We start from the raw sequence: 12,639 nt of genomic DNA on the forward strand, positions 1-12,639 counted from the left end.
CAGTTCAACGGTGGTTTATCAAACATGCACTGCACATCTAATTATATGCACCAGCCACTGTCCTAGCCTCAAGGAACTTACAATCTAGATCAGCTCTGTCCAGTAGAAATACACTATCAGCTACGCTAAATGAACACCCCACTGGGTGGCTCAGTGGGTTAAGCATCTGACTTCAAGCACAGGTTATGATCTTGCAGTTTGTGAGTTCAAATCCTGTGTCAGCTGACAGCTGACTGCTCAGAGCCTGGAGCCTGCTTCTGATTCTGTGTCTCCTTCTCTCTCTGCCCCTCCTCTGCTCATACTCTGTCTCTCAAAAATAAATAGACATTAAAAATGAAAAGAAGCAAAAATAAACAGTAAGGAAGTTTTAAATAATCTATTTCATTCAACTCACTATATCTAAAATATTATTTCAACATAAAATAGTATTTCAACATATAATAAGAAAATTACTGATATACTTTGGCATTCATGTTTTTGTACTATCTGAAATCTGGTGTGTATTTTATACTTACAGTACATCTCAATTGAGACTTGCCACATTAAGTGCTCAATGGCCACATGTGGTTAGTGGCTTACAGTACTGGACAATGCAGGTTGAGCCATTAAGACAGACATATAAACATAATTTCCAGATCCAGAAGACTTGAAATTTGCAAGGGACATATAAAGAGATCTTTGTGAACCCTCAAAATTGTAAACTCTGCTGTTAAAAAATCATTTCCCATATTAAATACTATAAGGTCTGTAATTAGCTAACACTATAATTCATGATTTTGCAAGGGATGCTAGATCTCCATTTTTGCCATGAGATATGTATGAAAGAAGCCCAAAATGAATGGTATCGTGTCTCAAGCATTTCAATGGCACAGACAATGGGGCACCTGGGTGGCTCAGTCAGTTATGTCCGACTTCAGCTCAGGTTATGATCTTGTGGTTCGGTTTGCAGACTTCAACAGAAGTCTGACAGCTCAGAGCCTGGAGCCTGCTTTGGATTCTGTGTCTCCCTCTCTCTCTCTGCCCCTCCCCTGCTCACACTCTGTCTCTCAAAAATAAACATTAAAAACAAAATTTTTTAAATGAATGGCACAGAGAAGACTTCCTAAACTTTTGCTTGTGGCCACACTGCTTCGGGAGGTAAGAAAAGCAAGCATCAAGTTGCTCATTGCAGACTTGCTGTGACATGAGTGCCATGACAAGAGATAGAAAAGCACAGACGCTGTTAAATTCAGCAGGATATGACCACATGAATGTTTGTGTTTCACCAAACACTATCTCCGAGGAAGACAAAGCAGATGAGCCAGTAAGAATTAATAAGGCTTTCTCAAAGAAGTAGGGACCCAAGAGTTAATAGATCAATAAAATGCAAATTCCTGGGGCACCTGGCTGGCTAAGTGGGTAAAGCATGTGACTCTGGACCTTGGAGTCGTGCATTCAAGCCTCACATTGGGCATAGAGCTTATTTAAAAAAACAAAACAAAACAAAAAGGAAGTTCCTAACTTCAATGTAACAACCCTGATGGTGTGGGGATGGGTTAGTGAGGTGTGGCTTTTATGTACTAAAGGGGAAAGATGTCTCCTCAGAGGTGGACGTTGCTGAGGCCAGAGCCTTCTCAGGTGACAGGTGACACAAAGCCTACCAAAGTCATCCTCCTAGACTTTCTCAGGCTGCACCTTGAAGTGGTTCACCTCATGCCAGGCAGTAAGACCACAGCTGTTCTCAGCCACACTCATGTGGGGGATGCCTCGTTCAGTATTTGTACCAGGGCTCCAGAAAATAATTATGCTTATTTTTCCTCTATGCTTTTCTTACATGCTTGCTGTGCTGTGTCTTCAATTTTACTCACCAATGTATATAGGCTACAACTTGTGTTTTATTTCCTATAGCCATTGAAAAGCCATTTGGAACGCATTGGATGGCCAATACATAAGCCAAAGTTTTTCCCAAATACTCCAGGGTTCTCAGAATGCTAAAGCAAGCCTGGGTTAAATAAAGTTTGATGCATTGTTGCAAAGAGGAGTAAGTTTGTCCTTAGATGCCTTAAACCAGTATACCAGAGTCTCCTCCTTGGAAATATAACATGGGGAAGTATTTTCATTCCACATAGGCTGACTTCAGCTGCAATGAACATTTGTTCTGGCCCAGAATGCTTTTCTATGAGCTTATGGAGTTAGCTGATGGCACCTCCAATTACATTTGAATTATGCAAAGAATTTTAAAATTATGCAAAGAATTTATAGAGTAAAGGTAAGTAGTAGTTACATTTCCCTATATCAGTATTCTGATTCCAGAAAAATATTTCAAATAAGCTTTCTCTTGAATCACATTTTCTAAGTGTGTTATGTATCTTGTGTAGTTTTAGATCTCAAATTACCTTTCCAACTTTAGCAGAGTTTTTTCTTCCATCAGTGAGCAGTTTTTCTGTTAGAGCACTAGTTGAAACTGAGTCCAGAATCCCTTTTCTCTGTGTCTGTACTGAGCATATGGTAGATTCTCTTGAATTGTAGATCTGAGCTGTGGCTAAATTTGTCATTTTCCCAACTTAGTCAAAATTTTTATTTTCCAACTAAAAATGGTCACTGCGAGCGCCTCAGTCCTTCTATGCACACCAGCATTTAGCTTTCTTTGGGAAGTGGGCCATTTCCCCCCCATGAGAAACACACTTTTCAAGTGATGTGGGAGCAAACTGGTTCATTTGCATCCCAGAGTAAAATCACACATTCCCAAACACCAGCTCCATGGCACCACACATCACTGAACAAGTGCAAATCTGTTCACATCCCACCATTCCAGAAGCTAGGGTGTGTCCTTCAGTTGATGCCTTGTCCACAGTCTGCCACTTTGTTTTCTCTTCACAGAACATAAAAAATAAAAGGTCTCATGAGCAATGGTTTCTTACTTTTGATGAACTAAAGAATAATTATTTAAAACTAAAACCTTGGTTTGGGGTGCCTGGGTGGCTCAGCTGGTAAGTGTCTGACTTTGGGTCAGGTCATGAACTCCTGGTTTGTGAGTCCCACGCTGGGCTCTGTGCTGAGAGCCTAGAGCCTGTGTCCAATTCTGTGTCTCCCTCTCGTTCTGCCCCTCCCCCCACGCCCTGCTAATGCTCCCTCATGCTCACTCACGCGGGTGCTCTCTCTCTCTCTCTCTCTCTCTCTCAAATAAATAAACATTAAAATTAAACCTCAGTAGGGCCATCTGGGTGGCTCAGTCAATTAAGCATCCAACTTTGGCTCAGGTCATAATCTCATGGTTCAGGAGTTGGAGCCCCATGTTGGGCTCTGTGCTGATAGCTCAGAGCCTGGAGCCTGTTTTGGATTCTGTGTCTCTCTCTTTGTCCACCCCTTCCCTCCTCCCTCTCTCTCTCAACAATCAGTAAACATTAAAAAAATAAAAATAAATAAACATAAGTAAAAACACATCACTACATGCTATACACCTTTGGGGCTCTTTGTGTATAACCAAAAAGGAGAATCTGAAGTGAGGGAATGCCGGGTGATGTAGAATGAGTGCCATGATGGAGGAAGGTGCCCAGGGTTAGGGGCAAAAAGGGGAGAGGACACAGACCTGGCTTATTAGGTGGCCTCTGGGCTGAGTTTCTAAGAATCAGTAGAGGCTGGCCAGATGAAGGGTAATAGTGGGGGCAGAAGGAGTGGGTGGTGGGTAGGTGGTGGAAATTATTCCAGACAGAGGGAAAACAATGACCAAATTCCTACACAGCAGAACTGCATGGCATGTGCATGCAAACATAAGCAGTTGTACATTCCAAGAACTTAAAGATGAGACATAACTGAGGACACATAGAGACCAATCTCTGAGGCCACCTTCTGTCCCTTTCAGCATCTAGATATATTCTATAGCGACTGAAGGGTAGACACTCAATGTGGTTTGTTTCACACTGAGTGAGTACCTTCTATGTCCTGTCTTCGCTAGAGAGGTCATCCTTGACTATCCATAACAAATGTTGGAAGCCTGTGACATGCCTCTTGAATTTAGCCCCCAACTATACAATCCATAATTTTCTGCCAATTCCATCTTCCCATTATTTCAGAGATTATTTTCATCTAGAAATAATGCCAGTTTTCAATATTTTGCTTTGTCTTGGGTTTATTTCTCTGGTGCAGTCTCAGAATTAATGCACATCATATAATTTAAAGCCTAGCGGGAGTTGAGAAACAATCAAATGAAGCCCTTTTCTTGCATAACATATAGAACTGTCCAATCACTATGTTATTCACCTGAAAATAATAACACTATATATCAATTACACTTTAATAATAAAAATTAAAATAAATGGATAAACAAAGAATTAAAAACTAAATGAAATAACATGGGGACCTGTGATCCAGGGAGGTGACTAATGGGTCTGAGAAAACAAAGCCAAGGAGCTTCAGCTTGCCTAATGAAAAGAAGAAATATAAATCTGTCAGAGGTTCCAGGGACTGAGTTAAAACATAACTTAATGTTCGTACATTTTGTTTGCTCCAAGTTATTTTTCATCTTTTCTGTTCCAGAGGTTTACCTTTGGTCATTTTTTCTTATGTCAATGATTTTTATAATTTCCTTTGAAGAGAAGAAAGTGTGTTTTAAGTATAAATGCTAAAACAGTTTCAGTAGAAACAAAGAAAAACAATTCCTCCAGACGTAATTAACTAATTATTTTTTTCTAAATACTGATTCATTCAATCACTCTCATACATAGTTGAAAGATTCCTACAGAGGGTGGGAAGTTGAGGCAGTCAGCCACCCTTTCAAAGGCTAAATATTAATTAATGTCATTTTGGGGTACCTGGCTGGCTCAGTCAGGAGAGCATGTGACTCTTGATTTGAGTGTTATGATTTTGAGCCCCATGCTGGGTGCAGATTTACTTAATAAAAATATTAATAAAGTAATGTGATTTTGAGTAGCATTTATGGATATTTTCCTATCTCTCAGATATCACATCGCTTTTCTGCGCACCTTTTGATAACATTATGATTACTTGAGAATTCTATGTAACTTTTAATGGGATTCTGTTTTTAGTTGAGTTTTGTGTCTCCTGCAAATGATTTCTGACACTTCATAAATTCACAAATAAAAGTGAAACACAATCATGTGTCAGTTTTGTAAGTCAGCAAATCTTATGAGAAAAAAATAGCATTCTAACCTTATTCAAAGCAGCTAACAGATGAGTGAGTTTTTATTTAAACCCTACATGTGCAAATCATTGTTAAAATCTGCATTTTATGTTAATGAACTGGAGTGTTAAGATGTTGTTAACTGATCATTTAATTCATAGTGGTACAGTGGTACCGCTCAGGTCCCACCCAGCTCGGGCATAGGCATTAGTTAAGCTTAACGCTTCCCTGACCTATTAAAACCACATTCGTAAAGTAAATATTTTTAATGTCAACATAACTTGTCTCCAAATATAAAATAAAAGCCAGTAAACCCATGGTCATCCTGCAAATTTGTGCCTTCTTCAAGTCACTTCACTTATCTGGCCTCACTCTGCTGGTCTGTGGAATAATAGACCAGCTAACTGACATCTAGGATGCCTTCAGTCACAAAAACTAGAAAGCTGATTTCAATTAAGTTTACAAACATCTATATCTAAGAAAAAACTTCAAGATGATGAACACATCTTCCTTTTTAAAGATGAGTTAATGGGGGGTCCTAAAAATGAGGAAGACTTGTCCAAGAGCAGGTTAAAAAACAAGTTCTCAAGAAGGAAATCTGGGATTGGAACACGAATATCCTATTAGAAACCTGGTGCTCCCCTCAGCCTCTACCTCTTTCCCAAGAGATGTTTCTGGAAGGAAAGTAAAACACAGCATTTCATAGCCTAAGAAACTGAAAAAAAAGAAAAAGTCAAGGTATTCTCTAAAAGACCATCATCCTCACTATCAATATTAACTAAAAATTTTATGATCCCACAAAACAAATTACAAAACTCAAATGGGTCATTGGGATGCCTAGGTGGCTCAGTCAGTTAAGTATCCAACTTTGGCTTAAGTCATGATCTCAAGGTTCATGGGTTCAAGCCCTGCATCAGGCTTTCCACTGATACCTCAGAGCCTGGAGCCTGCTTCAAAGTCTGTGTGTCTCTCTCTGCCTCTCCCTTGCTTGCTCACTCGTTCTCTCTCTCTCTCTCTCTCTCTCTCTCTCTCTCTCTCTCTCCATATATATATATATGGAGATATAACTAACCATTAGAATTTTAAAATAATAACTAACCATTAAAAATTTAAAAAAACCCTCAAATGGCTCAGAAGGGTCATGGGTTAGGTCTCGCTCTTCTACCTCTTACTTAAAGCCCAGCTTGCAAAGGACAATCAATGGTGAATTTTCTGCTACAACAAAAACCATAGCAGAAATATTACAGGCTAGCATTTGAAAACAAAAAACCTCAAAGAAGTCTACAAAAACAAATAAAATGGATTAAAAGACTGGGGACAAGAAAAGAATAAATAGGTTGTCTTTGCTAAAGCAAAGATTTTTAAAAACCCTTGCTTATAAATTGTACTCACCTTTGATTTTATTTAGGCTAGTTTATATAACTTTCAAATGTCAATTCAAATTTAGCATACAGATTTTAATCTCTAGTACTTATAGTAGCTTTTACTCTCAAAGCTTAACTTCAAAAGGTGAAGAAGGAAAAAACACCCACATTAAATAAAGGTCTCAATCATCTCTATAAAGAAATACTACATACCCTTCAACGGCCAACACAGAACATTATTAAATGATAGTAATGCATGTTTTCCTTAAATTATATTTCAAAACTGCATTTTACAATTGGAAAACTCTTACCAATTTTAAAATTTTTTATGGAGGAATTAGCTGAAATAAATTTATCTTCTAACACTGTGTTGTCCAAATACAGTAGCCATTAGCCACAAATGGATATTGAGCACTTGAAAGATGGCTGAATTTAGATATGCTTTTAATGTACCCTGGACTTTGAAGACTTAGTATAACCCTCCAAAAGGTAAAACATCTCATTGGTAATCTACATTTATACTTAATATTTATATAAAGTATATTTATATCAACATATTTGTATATATTCAAAGTTTTGACAAAGCTGTATCAAAACATTATATATAAATACATACTTATACATTCTATTTCATATTTAATTATATTTTATATGTTTCATATGTATTTTTGTATTTTATGTTAAAATGTTATTTTGGGGGCACCTGGGTGGCTCAGTCGACTTCAACTCAGGTCATGATACAGCCTGTCTTCGGATTCTGTGTCTCCCTCTCTCTCTGACCCTGCCCTGCTTACGTGGTCTTTCTCTCTCTCTCTCTCTCTCTCTCTCAAAAGTAAATAAAACATTAAAAAAACAAATCTCCTTTAAAATGTTATTTTGGATATATTGGATTAAATAAAATATATATTCTAATTTCACCTGTTCCCTTTTAGTTTTTTTTAAATGTGACAACTTACTTTTTAAATTACTTATGTGGCTGCCATTATAGTTTCATATAAATCCTTGGTCTAAGGCATTGAGAAAATTAGCAAAGAATTAGGAATTAATTTCATAACTCAAGTCACCAATATTTTGTACAGATACAAATACCTTTAAATAGTTCTTTCTCCCTGGAAGCTCTGATAATTCTTGTCAGAAATGTCACTACAAAAATAAAATTTCATATATGTACATATATGTATATATACAAAGACTATAGATGTGAGTACAGAAATATATACAGACACATGATTATACAGTCTTTTTAAATGACCTACATACTGACTGCATCCACATTTTCATAATAAATTGCTTTAAAAAGGTCCAAATCTGTGTACAAAATGTCCTAAGATTTTCAAATCAGATTCATGGAAATAAGAGATGGATAAATTACTATAAGACCCTTAAAAAAAAACATCAAAAGTGAGAAGATAAAGACACACACACACACTCTCTCTATGTGTATGTGTATACACACACCACATAAATATATACTTACAAATATAAAGTATATATACATATTTACAAATGAAATACATTGTATGTAACTTATATACAAACATATAGAAATATATGAATGGTTAATAATATTATAGGTATGATGGAAGTGTGTGAATGCAGTAACTACAACTCTATGAAATTACACATAAGTATAATGTCAGCAATATAATGTCAGAGTAAGTAGGGAGACATTAATGTTTACAAAGTTCATTCTTTAACATTAAATTTATAAGTTGAAGTACAGCATAGAGATGATCAAGTAATTTCTTATAACTTCATAGGATCACTGAAAGCTAGGATTGAAGAAAATTTCCAAAGCACAGAGTAAACCTTTTTTGTTAGTCTTAAATTACTGAAATACGCACACACCAGTAAGTAGTTTAAAAATGTCTGTGTTATACACAGGTCCTGTAAATAAACTACAACAGCTCCTTTCTCTGAAAATGGTGTGTATTCAAGGACTTTTCTTGGTAAGGTTGTAGCTGCTAACTCATGTTTGGGTTTGGGCGGGGCTGGCTTTAGGGCAAGGGATGAAGGCAGCCCAGGTAGGGAAGGGAGAAGGAAGAAGGGGACCTTAAAATAAAAGGAGAAAAGAGAAGCAGACAGAAAAAAAAGTTCTATATTTTCATGGGTTGCAACCAACAGAGCCCCTCTTGCCTATACTGGGTCATCTAGTTGGTGTTGAGAAGTAGTCAAAGATCTCTTTTCTAGTTTCTTGCTACTTCCTTTGGGAGAAAGCTTACAGGATTAAATAGCAGCAATACCCAGAGTAAATATGCACAAGACTGGTTTTTTTGATGAGGATCAGAAAAGACAGGGCCATGGACATATACCTGGTAGTGTAGGTAGAATAACCAGGAAGTAGTCAAAGGGGCAGAGGTCCAAGTCAGGAGTGCAGAGAAAAGAAAAGCAGGAAGCAGAAAGGAGGGAGTGGTTTGGCACCAATGTAAAGTTTACCTACTTCACAATGATGCCTGTGCTGCCTAGGGCAACAATGAGGAGAGAGCATTAGATACTACACTGCTAATCCTGGCCTTCGAGGAGCAACAGGTGGAAGAAAATGCCCTAGAGTCATGATGACCAGTCTCCCTCCTCATTCACTGTAGGGAATCATGGCTCTTGGCATTGAGCTAGGCACCTTCTCTCATGGCTTCCACTCTTCATGCACCACTGCTCATTTCTTTGGACTATCCAGCATCATGACTATAACTAATGCCATTCCCTTCTTTCTGTCTAGAATGAATGGGTCTCACTCCCTCCTTCCCTATCTCATCCTCCTGGGATAGCTGAAGACAGGGTTAGGGAGTATTGTTCACTGGAGTGTTCCAGAAAACAATGTGGAAGCTGAACAATGTATATGACGCAGCTTCACTTTGCAGCTTCCACAGTGCTTGCTGGAGTACTTTCTCCAGGAATTTCTCTTGCAGCCCCAATATGCCATGTGACAGAGGCCATACAGAGACATTCCAGCAATCAATGATTAGCAGTCTTTGCTGTACCCATCTATTATCCCTTCCCTTCGAGTTAATCAACCTCCTTTTCTGCCCTTAGCCCATATTCTTCAACCTCTTTCTTCCTCCAGTCACCATCTCTTCCTTATCTTCATGGAGTTCTTCTAAGCCCACATCATCTGGTTTCCTTCCCCATTACACCAGAGAAAGTTTTTCACTAGGAACCCAATTCAAATGCTGACCTCACTTGACCTTTGGCTAAGCTCTCCTTCCTTGATTTCTCAGCAAACACTCTGCATTTTTTAATATTTCCCAATTTCTTTGTTAGCTCCTCTTTGCATCCACATCTCAAAGATCAGTGATCTATAAGGTTCCAACCTAGGTTGTCTTCTGTTGTACTTTACTTGCCTCTCTGGGTGATTTAATCCACCCAGATTAAATGGGTTGTGGCTTCAATCAACAGCTGTATATGCCAATGATGTCAAAATTAAACACCTCTCCAGAGGTTACAGTAGGAAGATGGAACTAGGGATCTGGTGCTCTGGAGAGGGGTGTAAATTCCCATTTCTGTATTGGAATCTTCACCTGGATGTCCCATAGGCACTTCACATTCAGCACATCTAAAACTGAACTTATCTCTCTCCATCTTAATCTCCAAGTTGTTCTTTTTGCCTGTGGTCCCTATGTTAATTACCAGCACAAAATCCACTGAATGACCCAAGCTAGAAATGTGACTTCTCTCTTATCTTTTGCAGCTAGTCTCCAAGTTCTCTCCAATCTACCTCCTAAAAAGCTATTTAAAAAAATGTTTGTTTGTTAATATAGAGAGCAAGCAAGCAGGGGATTAATTCTCTCAGAGAGAGAATCCCAAGCAGGCACTGCACTGACAGGAGGGCTCAAACTCACAAACCCTGAGATCATGACCTGAGCCGAAATCAACAGTCAGAGCTTAACCAACTGAGCCACCCAGGCACCTCCTTCCTAAACAGCTATTAAATGCATCTTCTCAGGAGGAGCCAAAATGACGGAGAGAAGGGAGCTCTGTAAACTTCGTCCGCCCCATCTATCGAACTGAGAAGGACATTACTCTCATCTACAAGAGTGGAAGGAGAAAATATAGATTCCAGAAAGAAGACAACCTCAAAGATGCCTAAGTGAGTGAGTGTGAACTGGGAAGATTGGAAAACGGGCCAGCCCGAGAGGGGCAGGGGATGTGGGAGCCCCAGCCCATCACAGGGCAAGCATGTGGATCCCCTGAGAGACAAAGGGAAGAGAAAGAGAAACTGAATATGCTCATAGTACCATCTCTAGAGAAGAGATAAAGAACATTTAACCCCACTCGGAGAGAAAAACTCTCACTCCATCTATAACTGCTGGGTGGCCCAAATACCAAACCCGGGTGGCACAAGGGAAAAAACAGCCTCCACCCCTGCGCCATTCCTGAAAGGAGTCGGTGGCAGTGGCCGGCGCCAAGAGGAACTGATCCCTCCCCCTACAATATCCCGGCTAAGAAGCCAGCTGCCAAAGCAAGTACCTCTCATCTGTGGTAGCATAAAAGTGCATGGACTAGGATTTTGAAATGACGCGGGCCTGGAAAATACAGCTTGGCTCAGCTGCGGCACAAGGAGATTGGACTCATTAGAGTGGTCTGCAGCGCTTAGTTCCAGTAGAGCTTGGGAAAGTGCCATTCATCCTCCACAACCACCAAGGCGGGGCCTCCGAGAGCAGTCCCAGAGACCTACTAAACCAAACCGCACATATTCGGGAGGGGAAGCTGTTGCTTTTCTTTTTGCTTTTTCTTTTTTAAATTTTTTTGTACTTATTTTTTATTATTATTATCTTTTTTACTTTAAAAATTATTTTTAATTTTTACTCCTAAGTTTCCTTTCTCCATTCTCCCTCTTTTTTTTTTCGTTCTTGCCATCCAGATATATTCTCCCATATTTCATCCTTATCTCTCCCCTCAACTGGTCATAAACTTTTAGACTGTCCATTGTCCTTTGTTGTCTCTGCCCCCCCCTTTATTTTTTTTCTTCTCTTCTTTTCTTCTCTTTCCTCTCCATTTTCTTTCCTTCTTTTCCCCCTTTTAATTTGTTTGTTTGTGCATTTGTGTACTTCTGTTCCCTCTGTGTCTGTTTGTCTGTTTTCCTTCTCAGGGCTACCCCAAGAAACAAGCCAAAGTGCACACGACGGTGAGTCCCAAATATCGCTGAGTAGGGAAATAAAATAAAAGGCACAACAAGAGAAACTGAGAAACACCATTAAAAGAATATTTCCTGAAACAACAGGCCCTGGAGAGTCAATAAGCCTCCTTTAACACAGCAATACTAACAGGTACACAGTGCACAATGAGCTTTTTAAAACTGACAAGAGGCAGAAAACTAGCCAAAATGACAAAACGAAGGAATTCTCCCCTGAAAAATCTCCAGGAAGAAGTCACAGCCACAGAACTGCTCAACACAGACCTAAACAGCATCACTGAACAAGAATTTTAAAAACTTGTCATAAAATTAATCTCTGGAGTTGAAAAAAGCATCAGAGAAGCAACTGAGACAATGACTAGGAACTTTGAAAATAGGTGTGACGAGTTAAAAAAGGCTATAAACGAAGTGAATAATAAAATGGAGGCAGCCACCTCAAGGATTGAAGAGGCAGAGAGAAGAATAGGTGAATTAGAAGATATAGTTATAGCAAAAGAAGAAGCTGGAAAAAAAAAAAGGAGACAAATTGACCAGGAGCAGGAAAGGAGAATTCGAGACCTGAATGATACAATCAAATGCAACAACATCCGTATCATAGGAATTCCTGAAGAGGAAGACAGAGAGAAAGGTCCTGAAGGGATACTAGACCAAATTATAACTGAGAATTTCCCAAATCTGGGGAAAGAAATAGACATTCAAATTCAAGAGGCACAAAGAACCCCCTTAAGACGTAATTTGAATCGACCTTTGGCACGACATATCATAGTGAAACTGGCAAAATATAAAGATAAAGAGACAATTCTGAAAGCCTCTAAGGATAAAAGTGCCCTCATGCACAAAGGGAAACCTATAAGAGTGATTACAGACCTATCTAATGAAACTCGGCAGGCCAGGAAGGAATAGCAGGAAATGTTCAATGTGATGAACAGAAAAATCATGCAGCCAAGAATCCTTTATCCAGCAAGCCTGTCATTCAAAATAGAAGGAGGGCAAAAGGTTTTCCCAAATAAACAAAAATTGAGAGA

General features: G+C 38.9%; 1 protein-coding gene across 4 annotated transcripts in view; it reads right to left on the reverse strand.

Annotated features, from left to right (window-relative positions):
- The window catches only part of ICA1 (islet cell autoantigen 1), a 144,407-nt gene that overhangs the window by 121,250 nt on the left and 10,518 nt on the right, over window positions 1-12,639 (reverse strand). The window contains exon 1 of one of the 4 annotated variants that reach the window (XM_029929524.1): window positions 8,796-8,810. The exons of the other annotated variants lie outside the window; for them this stretch is intronic. The gene's annotated coding sequence lies outside the window, so the exon portion shown is untranslated. Of the gene's footprint in view, window positions 1-8,795; window positions 8,811-12,639 lie in introns of those variants that run through there. 4 annotated transcript variants of the gene reach the window in all.

This window comes from Suricata suricatta, chromosome 2 (genome assembly GCF_006229205.1).
Source record: "Suricata suricatta isolate VVHF042 chromosome 2, meerkat_22Aug2017_6uvM2_HiC, whole genome shotgun sequence".
NCBI classification, from domain to species: Eukaryota; Metazoa; Chordata; class Mammalia; order Carnivora; family Herpestidae; genus Suricata; species Suricata suricatta.